Below are 18,463 nucleotides of genomic sequence, written 5' to 3'. Positions count from 1 at the left end.
CCCGGCAATCTGTGGGGTTTGACCTGCAGACTGGAGTTTGTCCTGAGCTTTCTCCCTGGTCCTTAGGCTCCCTGGGAGGCAGGCGAGCGCTCCTCTCCCTGGGGACCACTCGGGCCTTGTGATTCCCAGGGATTATTCACAATTCAGTCCACCCTAACAGAGGGCAGGCGCGGGCGCAGCGGGGCGCAGAGCTCTCACCACCAGCTAATCTCTGCCCAGGCTTTCTCTGCAGGCGCCCCTATCTGACACACCAAGTTAGCTCTGACAGGGCAAGGACAAACAGGGCCCTGTGACCGATGGGAGGCGGGGGGCCTGTGGCTGCTGCTTCCGTCCCAGCTCTCAGCACAGACCTGGTTCCTGTGCCTAGCTCCCAGTAGACAGGCCTTCCCTCTTCCCCTGGGGCAATGTTCCCAAGAGTCCCCAACACTCACCTTGGCGCCTGGAAGCCGACCTCTTCCTGACTCGGCCACACACACAGTAGAAGGCAGGACACGCAGGCCAGGACATGGAAGTGGTAAGTTCTGATGGAGGGAAGGCATGGAATGATCTGGAACAAGACTGGGGAGTGCGGGCCTGTGAATATCTTTCTGCTCCTCCCATCCAGGGGGATGCTTCAACATGGCTTTGGAGCCAAGAGACCTGTGTTCAAATGGCAGCTCCATCAGTACATGCTGTGTGACCTTGGCCACCCCCTTCACCTCTCTGAGCTTCTTCTAGCACATGAGGATGGTAACACCTGAATCACAGGGCCACGGCCCAGCTTCGCGGGGCAATGTGGGTCTCCCTAGATGCACCACCTGAAAGCCACTATTCATGTTTGATCCTCACCCGAGGATATGTTTACTGATCATAGAGAGAGGAGAGAAAGAAACATCAATCAGTTGCCCCTTGTACGCACTCCGACCGGGGATGGAACCCACAACCTAAGAATGTGCCCTGACCGGGAATCGAGCCTGCCACCGTTTGGCGTTTGGCATATGGGACGACGTTCCAACCACTGAACCACCAGCCACTATTTAATGTGGAAACTCTCCTTCTTCCGTCCCTACCCCCAACCACCGATATCCCCCACATTTGGGCCACCGGTCGGAGGAACAAAACATGGGATTGAAGGATCACCGCCTTCCTCTTTCTGACAGGAGCTGGCTTGTTTGAAGGGGAAAAACGCCCGCCTGCCGCGCCACCTCCACGCCATCCTTTCTTTGTGTCCGGGCTTCCCGGGAAACAACAGGCCCACGGTGGTTTCCTCCCAGGATCCCCACCCGCCCAGAAATTCCCCACAGCTGCCAAGCTCAGTGATAAGAAAAGAGCAATTTCCAGAAACAGGTCAGCACATTTCAGAGACGTGGGAGAGACGCAACACCTCTCTTGTGCCTACTCCCCGCTCCCCCTGCCATGTGTGCCCACACACACACACACACACACACACACACACACAGCCACCTGACCCCTCTCCCATGCACTGTGACCTCCTGAAATGCAGCAAGAAGCAGAGACACGGGCCAGATAAACTCTGATGAGGATGACCTGGTCTTTTCTCCACTGCTTCACGGGGCGGGCAAGGTTGGGTGGGGGGGGGGGGCGGGGGGCGCTGTCGGGCGCCCGCTGTACATTGGAACTTGGAGACAGATTCCGGCATTCCATAAGCACTCACGTAATGACCATTACTGGCCACAAACCAGCTGCTGGGCACTGTGCTGGGTATCAGGCCACAAGACGGAGCAAAGCAGACCGTCCTGGGATGCTGGGCTGGGACCCCAGAGGAGGGGAGGCCATCTTTGCCCACCCTCCCACCCTGCCCCCCACCACTCGGCTGATCTTCAAAGCTCTGCCCCCTCCGCCTGAAACGGCCTCACCTGAAGGAGCAGTGGCCACAGCGGGAAAGGAGTGAAGGGCAAAGTCCGTGGAGGAGAACCAGCCCAGCAAGTGAGCAGGTGTGGGTTTCATTATCACCATGAGTGCAAGGAAGTAGGGACGCACAGGGAAACAAAGCCAGCGGTCCTAGGGAAGGGCCTGTCCACCTCCCTTATCCAGGCCAAGCTCAAGGGAACTCCAAATAGCAAATCCTAACTTTCCACCTTTTATTCAAGGAAAAGTGATGCGAGGCTACAGGGGTCAGGGAGGCCTGGACCGGGGTCTCTGACGAAGCCTGAGGCAGGACCACCTGCAGGCAGCCGCCCCTGGGGTCGGCACCCCCTCCCACCCACTCCACACACAGTCCGAGTTGGGATTTCCCCCCAAAACCTTCAGTGACCTCCCCACCACCCCGTAGAGTCCAGGCTCTCAGCCACTGCAAGGCCCAGGATGCGAGCCTCCTCCCTGGCTGCTCCCAGACAGCACCCAGCACTCCAGCCCCTTCCCCCAGTCATGTCACACCCCTCCTTGTGCCCTATTGCTTTCCTTACTCCTACTCCCCTGTCTCCATTTGTCCTTCAAACTCAACCAGAGCCTTCCATGCTGCCCCCCACCCCGCCCCTTGAGAAGTAAGGTGTCCTCCTCCTGGCTCCCTTCTACCCAAGTGGCCAGAGACTGAATCCTATGTCCATATCGCCATGCCTGGCATATAACAGGACAAGGAGTGAAGCATTTATTGAGTATCTACTGTGTGCTGGCCACTTTCATAAAGGTCATCTCAAGTAACCTTCACAACAAATCCATAAGATGGTGTTGCCCCATTTTACAGCTCAGGAAAGAGGCCTCAGAAGAGAGAACTTCAGAGGACGTCAGAGCAAAGAGCCATCATAGCAGAGTGAAGCAGACAGCCAGCTGTGTCCTGAGAGAGGTGGAGCTTGGATTGAGCTTGAACAATAAAGAGGACTCTGGCAAACACACAGGGGGAAGAGAGAGAGGGAGGGCATTCAGGGCGGGGGGTACGGAGAGACACAAAAGCCCAGACTGAGGAAGCCCAGAAGTGGTTGGCAAGACTGACTAGTTCTGATTAATAGAGGGGTTGGGGGTGTGTTTTAAAAAATCCATCAGGAGCACAAACGGAATAACTGGTAGAACTCCTGGCCTGCCAGGGAAACGGGGAGGTTTCTGAGCAGGTAGACGGTGCCAACCCTGTTGAGAGGCTCCACGTGGGAAGCACCCCCAGGAGGTGGAGGGGCCAGCAGGAGACACCCTGGAACCTCAGCCCCCAGAAACGGCTCTGAAAGCAAACTCCACCAGGTTCCATGGCTCCCCTCTCCTCCTCCCACGCTGAGGACTCTAACTAGGCTCCCTCCGGCTCTGCTGCAAGTGGGGTCAGTGTTCCCCGGGGAAGTGTGTGTGCATGTGCATGTGCGTGTGTGTGCGTGTGTGTGCATGTGCGTGTGCGTGTGCATGGGCGCGCGAACCCATATACTAGATAAACCAAATGTAGGCTGTTTGCCTCTTTCTCTGAGACCCAGTCGAGATCTGCACACAGCCATGGCTCCCCAGAAGCTGGGACCCCTAACTGGCTGCAGAAAAAGCCCCCGGCCCACCAGTCGACGGGGAGACTGGCCCTGCTGACCTTGGAGAGCTCCACGCAGTCGTCAGGGAAAGGAGGACCAGCAGCCCCATGACCGAGGGGGGTCTCCAGTCTGGCATTGGCTGCCAAACCCACCCAAAGGAAATCACCCTAATAGAGGAAGGCCCCAGATGGTACAATTTGGGGGCACCCCCCAACTCCTGCTCACGGCACTTGTTCCAGAGTGATCAGAGGGGAGACGTGGTCCGTGCTCTGGCCCCCCTGGTTCCAGGACTCCTGTGCACCCCAGGTTCTGAGTCTGTGAGGTAGGCCAGGACAAACGCTGCCACTGCCGCTGCCGCTGCCTCTGCCCACCAAGGCACTCCCAGGCACTGGCTCTGCCCACCAAGGCTCTCCCAGGCACTGGCTCTGCCCACCACGGCTCTCCCAGGCACTGGCTCTGACCACCAAGCTCTCCCAGGCACTGCTTCTGCCCCTGGTTCACACCTCAGCGCTCGAATTGACCGTGTGACTTGGCACTCAGAACTGCCAGTGAGTTGAACCGGGCTGCTGCTTGGTGTGCAAGTGGGTCTCCCAGCCCCACCTCCCCTGCACTTGGGAGGGAGGGTGGGACCTAGAGGGAAGGAAGCAACACAGGGCCGTCCTACTTGGCAGCAGCCAGTGCGGAGCCGCAGACACAGCACGCAACCCGCTCTTCTGTCTTAACAAGTGACTGAAGCTTTGGCCAAACCACCGGTCAGATTCCCCCCAAGCCCCACATTCCTTGGTTTTTGGATTTTGCAACCCAAACTGCCCAGTTGGAGCTCCTGGGTGTCCCAGGGGCTGGGATGCGGGGGCCATGGCCCTGGAGTGGGAGCTGTCAGCCACCTGGGCTGCGCCTGCCTGGGCAGGGAGCCTGGAAAAGCAGCGCTGGGGCTGTGCCCAAGGTGCCCAGGCAGATGGCTTCTGTGCGCAGGGAGGCCCCACAGGGCGAGCCATCAGCCTGCTGCTGGCCTGGCGGCCGCTGAGTAACACATGTACTCCAGGCTACCTGCCCAGAGGGACCGCTGCACCTGGGCTGGGCCAGCTGAGGTCCTCTGGGGCTCTGAAGCCTCTGCCCGCCCCCGGGGATGCCCCGGCCAGGCCTGGCCCCACAGCTCCTTGTCCTACCAGCTCCACTGGCAGAGCCAGGGAGAGAAGGGCAGAGCCCTCTGCTGGCCCCCCTTCCAGGTCTCTCCCTCTTCACTCTTCCTTGGGAAGAAGGAGTTGATCGTGGATTTGAACTCTGGAGTCCTGCAACATGCTTGGAGCATAGTAGGTGCTCAGTAAAGCTACCTGCTCCTCAGCTGGTAGAGAGGCTGCATGCTGATGTTGAAAGCTGGACTCCGCAGTCAGACCGCCTGTGCACTGGCCCTGCTGCTTCCTTGCGGTCTGAGCCTCGGGGTCCTCGCGGGCAAACGTTCGGACAATGATAGCACCCACTTCGCAGCCTGCAACAGTGCCTGGCTCACAGCACATGCCAAGAGGTGTTCCATATTATTTATCCTACGAGAGGAATCCAGCTGTGTCCAAATGAGGGGTTAGGACAAAATAAGGGCTCAATCCCATTTCAGGGGGTGGGGACAGAGGCACCCTGGGCCTCGCCCTGACCACTGCCTCGTCCCTCTCTCTGCCATCTGGAGACAGGGTCCAGGAGCCAGCCCCCTGCACTCCGGCAACTCTGCAGGAAGTGTGCCCCTGCCACACAATGGGTCAGGTTAGCACAGACGCAAACAGTAAGTCCCGTTCCCACCGAAGAGGCAGTGAAAGCGGGCTCCCTCCTCGAAGCTGAGCACAGGTGGGGGGGGGGGGGGCGGGGGAGGGCTTGACAGAGGTTGGGAGGCAGCTTGGAAGCCCTCTTCCTGTCCGAGAGCAGGAGAGGTCAGTCAGGTTGGAGGGGAAGCTGTGCACCTGGCAGCGCGCATTCCCCAGACTCCGTGGAAGGGCGTCGGTGGGTAAAGGTTGAAGACAGCAAGGCTGCTGTAATCAAGCCACCTTCCTAACTGGGAGAATGGCTAACCATTGGGGAAGGCTTCCCACACGCCAGCACTGGACTGCACTCCCACGCCTGCACTCGGCCCCTCGGGCGGGTTCCAGCAGCACCCATTTTACAGGAAAAGCAGAGGTGCGATGACCAAGCTGGTTGCCTAAGAGGTCCCAGCCAGCACGCAGCAGAGGTGGGATCCAGACTCACAACTCCACACCTCAGAACAGGGACCAGCAGCCACCGCAGGACACTGGGCCCGGAAGCAGCCTTGCCAGCAGACAGAGGGCAGGACAGGAAGCTGGGGGCCCGACAGTGTGCCAGGGGCTGGAAGAGGGGCCTAAGCTATGCCCTGCCAGCTCTGCTGAGGGTATCTGCTCTTAGTGAGGACACGAAGCCGGTGCCAACGCCCACTGTGCGTGCACAGGAGCCAGACCCAGACTGCTAATGCCCCGTCCTCTCCATGGGAGGGAGAGGGAGAAAGGGGGCAGGGAAAGAAACGACCTGGTGATCACACCCAGACTTCCACATGGGGAGGCAAGGACAACACAGCCGCCACTGCAGAACCCAGCTGCTGGATCTGTGCTGTCCATGAATTTCAACACTCTGACCAAGGTCACCCGAAAAGGAGAAAACCCAGCAGCTCAGGGGTGTCACCCCTCACTGCCCTGCTGCCTGGCCACTGGCCTCACCCAACGTGCTACTGCTGGTGGCTGTGATCAGTGAGCAGGGACACAGAGCAGCCTCTCACTCAGGGACCCCGCACTCAGGGGTGGGCAAGATCCCCCAAGCCAACTTTTCAAAATCCTAGTCCCGGGCACTGCCCGCTATTACACTAGAAAGGGGTTCTTGTCCTCATCTCCCTACTCATCCAAGATCAAGACACACACTTTGGAATGGTTAGGAATTGCTTATCTATCTACACTAATAAAAGAGAAAAATGGTAATTGGCGTACGGCGATACCTTTTTCATTGGCTAATCAGGGCTATATGCAAATTAACTGCCAACTAAGATTGGCAGTTAACTGCCAACTAAGATTGGCAGTTAACTGCCAACAAGATGGCGGCTAATTTGCATATGTAGGCACAATGCAGGGAGGCGAAAGGGAAAGCAGGAAGAAGCCCCCTGCCACTGACAGTGATCTGAAACCCAGGGGGGAGCTAAGAGCTGGGGGGCAGGGCAAAGGCGGCCCTGGGGCCGCCTTTGCCCTGCCCCCCAGCCATGATCGGAGAATCAGGAGCCTTTGCCGCCCTGGCCAGTGATAGCAGGAAGTAGGGGTGGAGCCAGCGATGGGAGCTGGGCAAGGTCGAAGCTGGCAGTCCCAGGAGCTAGGGGTCCCTTGCCTGGGCCTAAAGCGAAGCCCACGATCGCGGGGCCGCTGCCACTGCGGGTCCCCGCTGCCCGGGCCGGACGCCTAGGCCAGAGGCGTTAGGCCTGGGCAGGGGCGGAGCCTGCAACCGCGGGGAACTGGGGGTCCCCTGCCCAGGCCTGACACCTCTGCCGGAGGCCTCAGGCCTGGTCAAGGGGCCGATCCGGTGATTGGTGATCGGAGGGTGATGAGGGTCAACTCCTCTGGCCGAGGCATCAGGCCTGGGTGGGGGGCGGAGCCGGGGATTGGGGGGATATAATAGTCCCCTTGCCCAGGCCTGAAGACTGGGTCAGAGGCGTCAGGCTTGGGCGGGGGTTGGAGCAAGCGATCAGAGGGAGATGGGGGTCCCCTGCCCAGGCATGATTCCTGGGCCAGAGGCCTCAGGCCTGGGCAGGGGCCAGAGTCAGTGATCTGGGGGAGATGGGGGTCCCCTGTCCAAGCCTGACACCTCTGGTGGAGGTGTCAGGCCTGGGCAAGGGGCAGAGCCAGCAATCGGAGGGGTCTGGGGGTCCCCTGCCCAGGCCTGACGCGCCTGACGCCTCTCTCAGAGGCCTGGGCAAGGGGCCAATCCTGCGATTGGAGGGTGATGGGGGTCAACGCCTGAGGGCTCCCAGTATGTGAGAGGGGGCAGGCTGGGCTGAGGGACACTCCCCCCCCCACACACACCCAGTGCATGAATTTCATGCACCGGGCCCCTAGTATATATATAAAAGCCTAATATGAAAATGAAAGGAAAAAAAAGAAGAAAAAATAATAAAATAAAAAAATAAAACAAAACCCTAATATGCAAATCAACCAAACAGTGGAACGACCAGTCACTATGACATGCACTGACCACCAGGGGGCAGATGCTCAACACAGGAGCTGCTCCCTGGTAGTCAGTGCACTCTCACAGGGGAAGCATCGCTCAGCCAGAAGCCAGGCTCACAGCACTAAGGACTACTGAGGAGTCCCAGACTGAGAGGGTGTAGGCTGGGCTGAGGGACCACCCCCCTAACCCCCAGTGCACAAATGCCATGCACCGGGCCTCTAGTCTATATATATAAAAGCCTAAGTGTCTGTCCAACCGTTCAACTGTAGTTATGATGTGCATTGGCCACCAGGGGGCAGATGCTCAATGCAGGAGCTGCCATGATGTGCACTGGGCATTTAAAAATAAATGGCACTGTGGACCTGGCACCGACAAACCAACACTTGGCTTCCCCCAAGTGGGACACAGGCCCCGCCACCACCCCAGAGTGCCAGCCCACCAAATCACAGGCAACACTGCCAAGACCCCATGGCACAAAATGCGGCCCACAGCCTGCAAACAGTCAATGTGGGCGCCAGGTAATAACCTCACATGGCAGCGCCCAGCTTCCTCTCCCTAGCAACTAGCCTCCTTGGAGTTTCTTCAGTCCAGGAACACTACCTGCTTTATAGCCAGGTGCAAACATTTTACACTTTAACCCAGCAGTTCTCAACCTGTGGGTCGTGACCCTTTTGGTGGTTGAATGACCCTTTCACAGGGGTCACCTAAGACCATCCTGCATATCAGATATTTACATTATGATTCATAACAGTAGCAACATTACAATTATGAAATAGCAACGAAAATAATTTTATGGTTGGGTCACAACATGAGGAACTGTATTTAAAGGGCCAGAAGGTTGAGAACCACTGCTTTAACCAAATGTTTGTGAAGCGTTTTCCCATGCCTCATCTCATTTGATCCTCACAGAAGTCCTGGAGTAGGTAGATAGGAGACTTGGCAGAATCCTATTTTCTTTTCATTAGCCGGAAAACAAGATTTAGAAAGTTGACCCAACTGAAAAGAAGTAAGAAATGGTGGACCTTGAAAATGACTTCAGGTTTTCTCACTGCACAGAATAGAGTCAAACACTGCTGCAGTTAAATGTTTTACCCTTTGTTCTCCCTGCGTGATCTACAATAATAATCTGCTTCGTGTTGATATTTACTGCTGTGTTGCTGACAATTACCTGAAAGAGAAGTTGGAGTGCTTCACTGGGCTGGAAAAAGTTTGGCTACATCAGAAAGCAGGTCTCATGAAGCAAGTGTATTCTACATCTATAAGAGGCTAAGTTGACTCAACAGGTGTGATACATATAAAGTTCTGGCTGGCGCCAATCACAAGCATGTGTTTTGATCTGTCATTGTCAATCATGAATTTCGTTGACATTTCTATTATAGAAAAAGGGTGAATAGCGATATTAAAATATTTCTTCTAGTTAATTTCCTTTCCATGTGCACGAATCCATGCACCAGGCCACTAGTTTAGGAAATAATTCTTTAAAAACAACTTCTAACCAGCTGTTCGGTAGAAACCCTCCAGAGTTTTCCCTAAACATACACCCAAGTGGACGTTACTCCTGGGCTCCCTGCACTGTTGGGGGACGAGGGGTGCAGCACAGGGGAGCCTGGGGACCAGTCCTGGCTCCGCCCTGCAATGTGGCAGGCCTCCCCACCACACTAAATAAACGTGCTCGTCTCACCGTATGGCTCCATCGTTGTCTCTGTCCTATTTAACACTGAAAACTGTTTTCTGGCCACCCCTTCCCAAGCCCCTCCCAGCCCCAACGGAGAAAGTTGGGCCCTCTGTTTACTTCTAAAGGTAGCCCCTGTGTTGTTGTTTTTTGTTAATAAAAAAAGAGACTTAGGTATTCTCTGTAGCTCTGCCCCACACCCCCCAAGCTCCACCCTCAGCATGTAATTTATGACACCCCCTTTTGCTGAGACACCTGTTGTTCTGGTACTAAAGGTGGCAAACCACTTTTGCGGTGTTTTACTTAGAAACTGTAAAGCCAACCTTTCTTCACCCCCCTGCTCTGTAAAAGCAGTTGGAGTTCCAGCAATTCCCCGCCTTCCTGGGAAATCTGCTGGTGCTGGACTGGCTGTAGGATGCGGTGGGCAAACAGTAACTCACGCCCTGACGGCCCCCCGGGTGGGCCGGGAAGGTTATCGCTGTCTCAGGGAATAAACTGAATAAATTAGGGAAAACTGCGCAGCAGTAAACGGTTTTTCTGTCCAGAGAAAAGGCTAGGCCCAGCAGGAACCGCAGGATTTCAGGTTCTTTCTTGGCAAGAAGCGGGTACGTGAGGAGGGAGGGACTCCTGCGTCTAGGCTTCAATCCTGTAATGACTCTCCAGCCTCCAAGAGGCACCTTCGGTTCCATCGGCTGTCGGGGTTGAGAACGCGCCCCGGTCTCGGGTCAGCGCTCCCCTCCGCAGGGCACCACGCCGGCTCGGTGCTCAGTGCCAGCTGCGGTTCCCCCACGAGGCAGCCCCGGAGGCTCCCCGCTGGGATGGAAGCAGGCGAGCTCTGGGCCAGACCCGCTCATGGAAGACCTCCCCCAGCGCACGGCACGGGGCCTCCGATGGGGAGAGAAACACGGGCTGTCCGGCTCAAGGCTTTTCGGGGGCCACAGGCCGGGGGCTCTGAAACCTGGCCGCTCACCGCCAACATCTGGGGCTTTAAACACGTGGGACTCCGGTCCCCGCCCCCACGGACTGGGATTCGGAGGACTGGGCTGGCCAGGACCGCCCGTGCGCCAGCAGGGCTGCCCGTGCGCCTGCACTGGAGGCCCAGCCCCTCCATTTATAAAGCAGAACCGGGCCCAGGGTGGAAAGTGCCAGCCTCGGGGCCATTGAGTTCAGTTATGTAATTTAGGTCCTTTAGTCATAACCCATCGGCTGTAATGAAGACCTGAGGGTGGCCCCACCGCACCCCCTGCCAGGCACTCTTCTCTCCAGCAGAACAGGGAGAGGGGGCAAGAGGAGCGAGAAGAAGGGGGAACACACTGAAGCGCCCGGCCCCGTATCTCTATTATCTCAGCGCTCTCCTGGGAAGCAGGCCTTATCCCCATTTTACAGATGAGAAAACCGAGCTCAGAGAGGCCGAGTCAGTTGGTCAAGGACACACAGCTGGGTAGATGACAGTGCTAGGAGTTGAATCCAAGTGGTCCCTTCTTTGGTTCATGCTTAAACACGCCAGGGGACTTCTCAGCATCGGTCTAGTTTGGAGTCTGTTACAGCCAATAGCACGGCCTTCTCCCAGGTCACCCAGCTGGCCCAATCTTCACCCTACAGCTTGTTTCCCATGCTTCTTTGTTGTAGTTTTAGTTGGCTTCCCCTTGGTTTCAGCCCGGTGACCTGTGGTTTATCCTCTGGCTCTTTCAGAGATGCTCACTGTTCCGTGTTTGGCCCTTTGGCCGTCCAGTAGAGTAATCGGTCCTTGGGAACAGGGGCCACAGGGCCTTAGCACATGCCAGGTCCTAGTAGACAGTCTGGCTACAACAGGTGAGTGACAGATGAATGGCTTGAAGCATGTGTGCGGGCCCCTGAGGCTCTCTAAGTTACATCTCTCCATAAAGGCAGTGGCCCAACCTCACAAGTCGATGGCTGCCCCTGAGGCAGCAAGGAGTCTGAGGGTTTGAGGAACAGAAGGAAGCCGGTGTGGCCACAGAGGCCCCACAAGTGGTGAGATGAGGCCAGAAGGATGGGCTGAGGCAGGTCAACCAGGGCCTTGAAGGGCAAAGTAAGGTGTTTGGCTTTTGTGGTAAGAAATGAGAAGTCACTGAAAATCCGACACTGGGAGTGTCGCCCCCATGGCCTCTCTGGCCCTGTGTGCTGTCTCCTGCGCTGCAGACACGCAGCCCGCTGTTCCTGGGCAACCCCAGGGCCTGGCTCCAAATGACATGCAGAGGCGTTTCATTGAGATGTACTCGGTTTTGTGTATTATTGTTTGCCACTTTGCACCAGTCAATCTATAATAGTAAAAGGGTGATATGCTAATTAGACCGGCCGTATTCCGGACGCCCTTCCCGACGAAGCTGGGGCTGGAGGGAAGCAGCCCAGGTCCTGGGTGCCTGCGGGCAGCCGGGGGAGGGAAGCCGGTGCCGGCAGCCAGGAAGGAGAGCCTAGTCTTGCACGAATTTTCATGCATTGGGCCTCTAGTAAAACAATAAAAGGCAACCAGAGTGAAATTAGGGTTAAAATGTTACAAATGTCTGTTTCTGCCCCAGTAAACACAGCATTCATCCACATTGCACTATCTTGGTTAGAGTAGGACTGAGGATCACCTTTGTACAAAATATATATATATATATATATATATATATATATATATATATTGCTTAGTTCATTAACAAACAAGAATAAGAAGAAAGCCTCAATTACACATGCAAACTGCTCAAAATGTTTTAGTGCCAATTTACAGTAAACAAAAACAATTGATTGCCTATCATTCATTTAACAATACTCTATAATTTAGGAAGCTTCACACCCATACCCACAAAAAATGCATTTAAATTAATAACTCTGAACTACATTTGGATGCCTAAACTAAATGACCCAGTGCTCAGTATGTGGGTTTACAACATTTGGAGGTTACTGTGATCAACAACAAATGACCTGCTGACCCCACACACACACTCATACACGTCCAGTCCAGTCCTGGGTTTAGTTGACTTTTAATCTTATGCATCTCTTACACTTGAATCTACGTTTGATTTCAGCCCTTTTACCTCATTCATGCTCATTGTTCACCTGTGTGGAGCTTTCCAGACCAAAAAGCACCGGACCAGGTGCCGTCAGTAGAGGCAGATTCACACCCTCCACCTGTGGCGCTGATACCATTTCTGCAGACAACACACAAGAAAGAAACCGACCTCTGAAAACACCAGGCTTTAAAGCACCCAGGGTCTCGGAATAGCCACTCCGAGGCAATCCGACCTCTGGGAATTTCTGGAGGAAATCCTGTGACTGACTGAGGAAGACGCTGAGTGTAGTAAGCCCATGGCGCCCCGATCTCAGAAGAGACCAGAAGCCAGCGCAGTGCACAGCAAGGGAACAGATGAGTCGAGCACTGGACAACCTGTGAGGTAACAGTATGGCCCGTTGAAGTGAGGCCCAATGTGTGTATGGAAATGAGAAATGTGTCTGGTTATGGCACTGCATCTCATTTAAGACACCTATCAGACATGCCACTATTTCATGGACCACGAAGGAAGGAAAAATACCCATGATTGGTTATCTAATACGAGGCATCTGAGTAAAGCCGGGACCCCAAGGGGCTGTTCGCTCCATGTAAGGGGAGTGACAAACAGCCACCAAGCAACACTCGTGTCTCAACCTTGGCCCTGGTGCAGGCGGAAACGAAACCGCCGAGAATGTGAACAGAGCTGCACCTACTCAGGGCAGAGCCTGAGTTTCACTACAGACGTGGTCTGAAAACCCTCAAGGAAGTGCGATCACTCATTTCATGTAAGTTTAAAGTCCCCCCGGGTGGGCAGGACCCAGGGGACCGTCAGGAGCAAACAGGAACCCCCTGTGGGAGACTGCATTTCCGCACGGGCGTGCGTGCCTGTGCAACAGCAGCCATGCAGTGCACGCTCCAAAGACGGGAAAACCGGAGAACAAGCAAGTCTTCGAATTAACATGAAGCAAAAGAGCAGGATGAAATGACATGTGGGCAATGACATGTCTATGCGGAGGCGACCAACTGAAACTATATTAAAATGTTAACAGTGATTTTGTGTAGGTGGTAAGAGTAATTAAAGCTTTTATTTTTCTCTAAATGACTGCATTTGCCAGATTTTCCTACTGTGTGAGCATGCATTTAGTGACCATATAAGACACAGGAGATAAAACAGGATGACATAAGTAGTGACAGGGCCGACTTTAGGCGAGGTGGTCAAGGAAGGCATCTTGGAGGAGGTGACACCTGACCGGAGAAGGGGCCACCCTGGGAGCAGCTGTAGGAACTGTTCACTGCTGCATCCCACGTCAGGACAGGGCCTGGGTCACAGGGCGAATGGTTGACACAGACTCATTACATGAATACACGAGTTAAGGAAAAGCTCCTGAGTCTCAAGGGGCGCCAGCCAGAGTCTGGCTCTGCAGTGGGGCCATTCTCACTGCACTGCGCCCGTGAGCAGGGCCAGGACGCCAGATAAACCGACAGCAGGGCTCAGCGGACTGTGAGCAGCTGAAAGCCATGGTCACGGTGTTGGGCGGCATTTCACCTATTTTCCCCATTGGTGAAATGAAGCGGGTGCCTTTGTCACCACACCCCTCAAAGCTGGCTTCAGAATTGAGCTTGAAATACTGAGCCCAGTGCAGCGTGAGGAGCCCGGTGCGGCGGGAGGGGCTGGCGCGCTCCAGGAGGTCCTCGTTCAAGCCTAGCAACACCTCCCTGCAAACCCAAGCTCTGCTGCCTTGAAGCAAACTGCTTCATCTCCAGAAGCTGGCCTTGCTCCGCCGCTCAGCACGGGAAACAATGCCACAGCAGCTCCAACTTCCTGCCCACCTGTGCTTCCCCGGACACACTCACTGTGCGCGCCTGTCTAGTATCCGCAGGTGCAGAGCTGGCGGATGAGGCCCCGCCCTTGGGAAGTCACTGTGCCCCAGAGTTGACAGATGAGGTCCTGCCCTTGGGAAGTCACTGTGCCCCAGAGTTGACAGATGAGGTCCTGCCCTTGGGAAGTCACTGTGCACCCGCCGGCAGCCAGAGGAGCCAGCAGAGGGTCACGCGCCCTGGGGAAGGACAGGCTTCAGGAAAGAAGGGACGCCTCGCCGACTGCCAAGACAGGAGCATCAGCACCAACAGCGGGGTCATTGTGCACATTCTGGGTTTTCATACCTTGTTTCATTTTACGCTCACAACTCTGGGAGATCATCTCCATCTCACAGATGGGGCCAGAGGCTGCTTTAGTTGCCAGGGTCATAGAGCTTGGAGACAGCAGTGCCCACACTTGCACCTTAGCCTGCGGGACTGGACCCTGGGCACACTACCACACTGAGGAGTGTGCATGGGGGGTGGGGGGTGGAGAGGGGAGGCAAGGAGAGTGGGAAGGAGGCTGTCGGGTCCAAGTTCCTCAGCCAGGGACCTTTTGGACGCGTGGAATTAGAAGAACACATGAGTGGCCGTAGGTAGGTGGGACATGCTGTATTTTGAACAAAGCAGCCAACAGCTGGTTGGTCAGTGGCATCTTATACACAGGCTCAAACAAAAGAGGCTTTGTGCCAATTAGTGACGTTGTGCCACATTAACATAAGCAGGTTATATAAGGGTGTGCCTGCACAGGACAGATAGGGCTACTGCTGAGTCATTGCCCTCGTGCATGCGTAGGGTGAGTGGTCAGGGCCCCCACACTTTACCCCTTACGCTGGATGGCTTCTACAGGGTACCTTGGTCTATATGCTAGCTCCTTGAACACAGAGTCTATTACAGTAACATAAACTGAATATGTTATGACTAGTACTCTGGCCCTATCTGTAAAACTTAAGAATGCCTAACGCTATGCTCCTGATAGTCTACCCTGCTAACCTGGAGGGGGTTATGGGAAAGAGCTTGTATGGCCCATACTTCCCTGTCTATCTCCTGTAGGGCACTGGTTACATTTTGTTGATTATCTATACACTAGAGGCCCGGTGCACAAAAATTTGTGCACTGGGGGGGGGGGGGAGGGGGTCCCTCAGCCCGGCCTGTGCCCTCTCGCAGTCTGGGACCCCTTGGGAGATAATGACCTGCTGGCTTAGGCCTGCTCCCAGGTTGGAGGGGGCAGGCCCAATCCCTAGGTGCAGCCCCTGGTCGGGTTCAGAGCAGGGCCGATTGGGGAGTTGAGGCGCCGCCCCCTGTCATGCACAGAGCAGGGCGGATTGGGAGGTTGCGATGCCACCCTCAGTCACACTCAGGGTAGGGCCGATTGGGGGGTTGGGGCACCGCCCCCTGTCACAGTCAAGGCAGGGTCGATGGGGAGGTTGCGGCGCCACCCCCTGTCACGCACAGAGCAGGGCCAATCAGGGGGTTGGGGCGCTGCCCCCTGTCACACACACAGCAGGGCCCATCAGGGGGGTTGGGGCTCCGTACCCTGTCATGCACAGAGCAGGGCCCATCAGGGGGTTGGGGTGCCGCACCCTGTCACACACAGAGCAGGGCCCATCAGGGGGTTGGGGTGCCGCACCCTGTCACGCACAGAGCAGGGCCAATCAGGGGGTTGGGGAGCTCCCCCCGTCACCCACAGAGCAGGGCCCATCAGGGTGTTGAGGAGCTCCCCCCTGTCACTCACAGAGTAGGGCCGATAGGGGAGTTGGGGTACCGTCCCCTGTCACACACAGAGCAGGGCAGATCAGCGGGTTGGGGTGCCGCCACTGTCACACTCATGGCAGGGCCGATGGGGAGGTTATGGCTCTACCCCATCACACACAGAGCAGGGCCCATGGGGGGGGGGGGGCGCCACCCTCTATCACCCACAGAGCAGGGCCGATCAGGTGGTTGGGGCGCCGCCACTGTCACACTCAGGGCAGGGCCGATGGGGAGGTTATGGCTCTACCCCATCACACACAGAGCAGGGCCCATGGGGGTGGGGTGGGGCGCCACCCTCTATCACCCACAGAGCAGGGCCGATCAGGTGGTTGGGGCGCCGCCACTGTCACACTCAGGGCAGGGCCGATGGGGAAGTTATGGCTCTACCCCGTCACACACAGAGCAGGGCCCGTGGGGGGTGGAGGGGGGGGGGGGTTGGGGTGGCACACCCTGTCACACACAGAGCAGGGCCGATCAGGGGGTTTGGGTGCTGCCCCCTGTCACGCTGATCCTGGTGCTGGGAGGCATATTACCCTTTTACTATATAGGGTAGAGGCCTGGTGCATGGGTGGGTGCCGGCTGGTTTGCCCTGAAGGGTGTCCTGGATCAGGGTGGGGGTCCCCACTAGGTGCCTGGCCAGCCTGGGTGAGGGGATGATGGCTGTTTGCAGCTGGTCACACACCCTTCAGGGTGGGGGTCCCCACTGGGGTGCCTGGCCAGTCTGGGTGAGGGGCTAAGGGCTGTTTTCAGGCTGGGGGTGACTGAAGCTCCCAACCGCTCCTTTTTTCCTTTTTTTTTTTTTTTTAATTCTGGGCCAGCTTTAGCTTGAGGCTTGGCTCCAGCTCTTAGGCCTCCGCTGCTGAAAGTAGGTTTCTGGCCTTTGCTTACAATGTTGTGATCCTGCTGGCTGAAGTCCGGCGGTATTTGTTACATAGTTTCTTAAACTGCAGGCTCAGAGGCCTGCAGCCACAGGCGGGGAACGTTGGAGTCCTCTGTCACTGAAGCAAGCAAGCCTCATGTTAGTTTCAAGCTGCCTGGCTGCAGGCCGCCATCTTGGCTGTCAGTTAATTTGCATATCTCCCTGATTAGCCAATGGGAAGGGTAGCGGTCGTACACCAATTACCATGTTTCTCTTTTATTAGTGTAGATATAAAAGGCTAATATGCTAAGTGTCCCTCCTGTTGTCCGACTGGTTGCTATGATGTGCACTGATCACCAGGGGGCAGATGCTCAACACAAGAGCTGCCAAGCTGCAGTGACTTGGCAGTGGCAGTTCTCAGGTGACACACCCCGAAACCAGAGAGGAGGGAGCCCAATTCCTCACATCGGCCATGCAATTCCACCTTCGGCTGTGGGTTATGTTGTTGCTGGGACACTGTTGGCCCAAATCTGGCTTACTGCACACTTGCATTTGTGTTCCACACCCTGTACAACAGCAACTTTACAGAGTGCCTTCTTGCTCTCCGGGATACCTCGGGCCAGGCCGAGGAACCCCTCCTGCTGGAGGGACCCTGCTCACTCCACAGACGCTGTGGAGGGACTGCAGGAGGTTGGCTCCAGGGCGTGTCTGGCCTGTCTCACCCAGTCCCACCCCACCGGCCACCTTCTAATTAATTTCCTTTTAATGTGCATGAATCCGTGCACCAGGTCACTAGTTAGGTATGTATTTATAGGATTCTATATGTAGGACGGTACAAGTGCCCCTTTGTGTAGTAGTTAACAGATCGAGTGCTATTCTATTCTGTAGTACTTCTTTGCATATCTGCATGGTTTTATCTGTTATTAGGGGAAGGGCTTGCCAGGTCTGATTCAAGACTTTAGCTGTATGCTCAGCTAAGGCAGTAACTTCTAACTCTACCTTAATTGCTTCTCCTGCAGGAAAGAATACAGCTAAGGGGTAAAACTACTAGGGAGTCCATTTAACTCGAAGCTACCAGTGGTATACTGAGTCCCAGTTACGGGGAATCTCTTCTACAGTCTTAAGGATTAGCCCAGGGATATTGGGCCAACCCTAGGTACAATATCTCACATAATGCGCTGGGAGGTAGGGATAGCTATACCTTTTATATACCTACAAGTATCCTGGGATTAATATATCTATAGGTTTTGTGCCGGTATATCACTTCTATTCTTTTGGACCTTAGCATTAGTGGTTATGTTACAGTATAACTCTGGAGGCAGCCAGCTGACAATGCGATTCCTATCGCTTCGCTGCTGTTCTATATACTAATATATGTCTGCGGGTTCTCTTAATTCTACTTGTTCCCCTAATAACTACCCTTATCCATTCTAAACTGTATAACCTATAAAGGGGCAAGTATTGCTATGATCCTGTCGATCCAAGTATTAACGGCTCGGCGTAAAGAGTCCTAGGAGACGCTGCCGAAGTCTTGAGTAGCTAATTATGTCTAATTGGTAGCGGTGGTGGATGGATGCACTATAGAAATCCACCGGCCTCTCTGGGGGAATCTCTGTTAACACCTACTCAAGCATAGGTGTGTGCCTATGATACTACTAGAGGCCCAGTGCACAAAATTCATGCATGGATAGGGTCCC

The sequence above is a fragment of the Myotis nattereri genome (assembly GCF_964212035.1).
Source record: "Myotis nattereri genome assembly, chromosome: 7".
In the NCBI taxonomy this organism is placed as follows: Eukaryota; Metazoa; Chordata; class Mammalia; order Chiroptera; family Vespertilionidae; genus Myotis; species Myotis nattereri.
Note: the sequence above shows the minus strand (reverse complement) of the source record.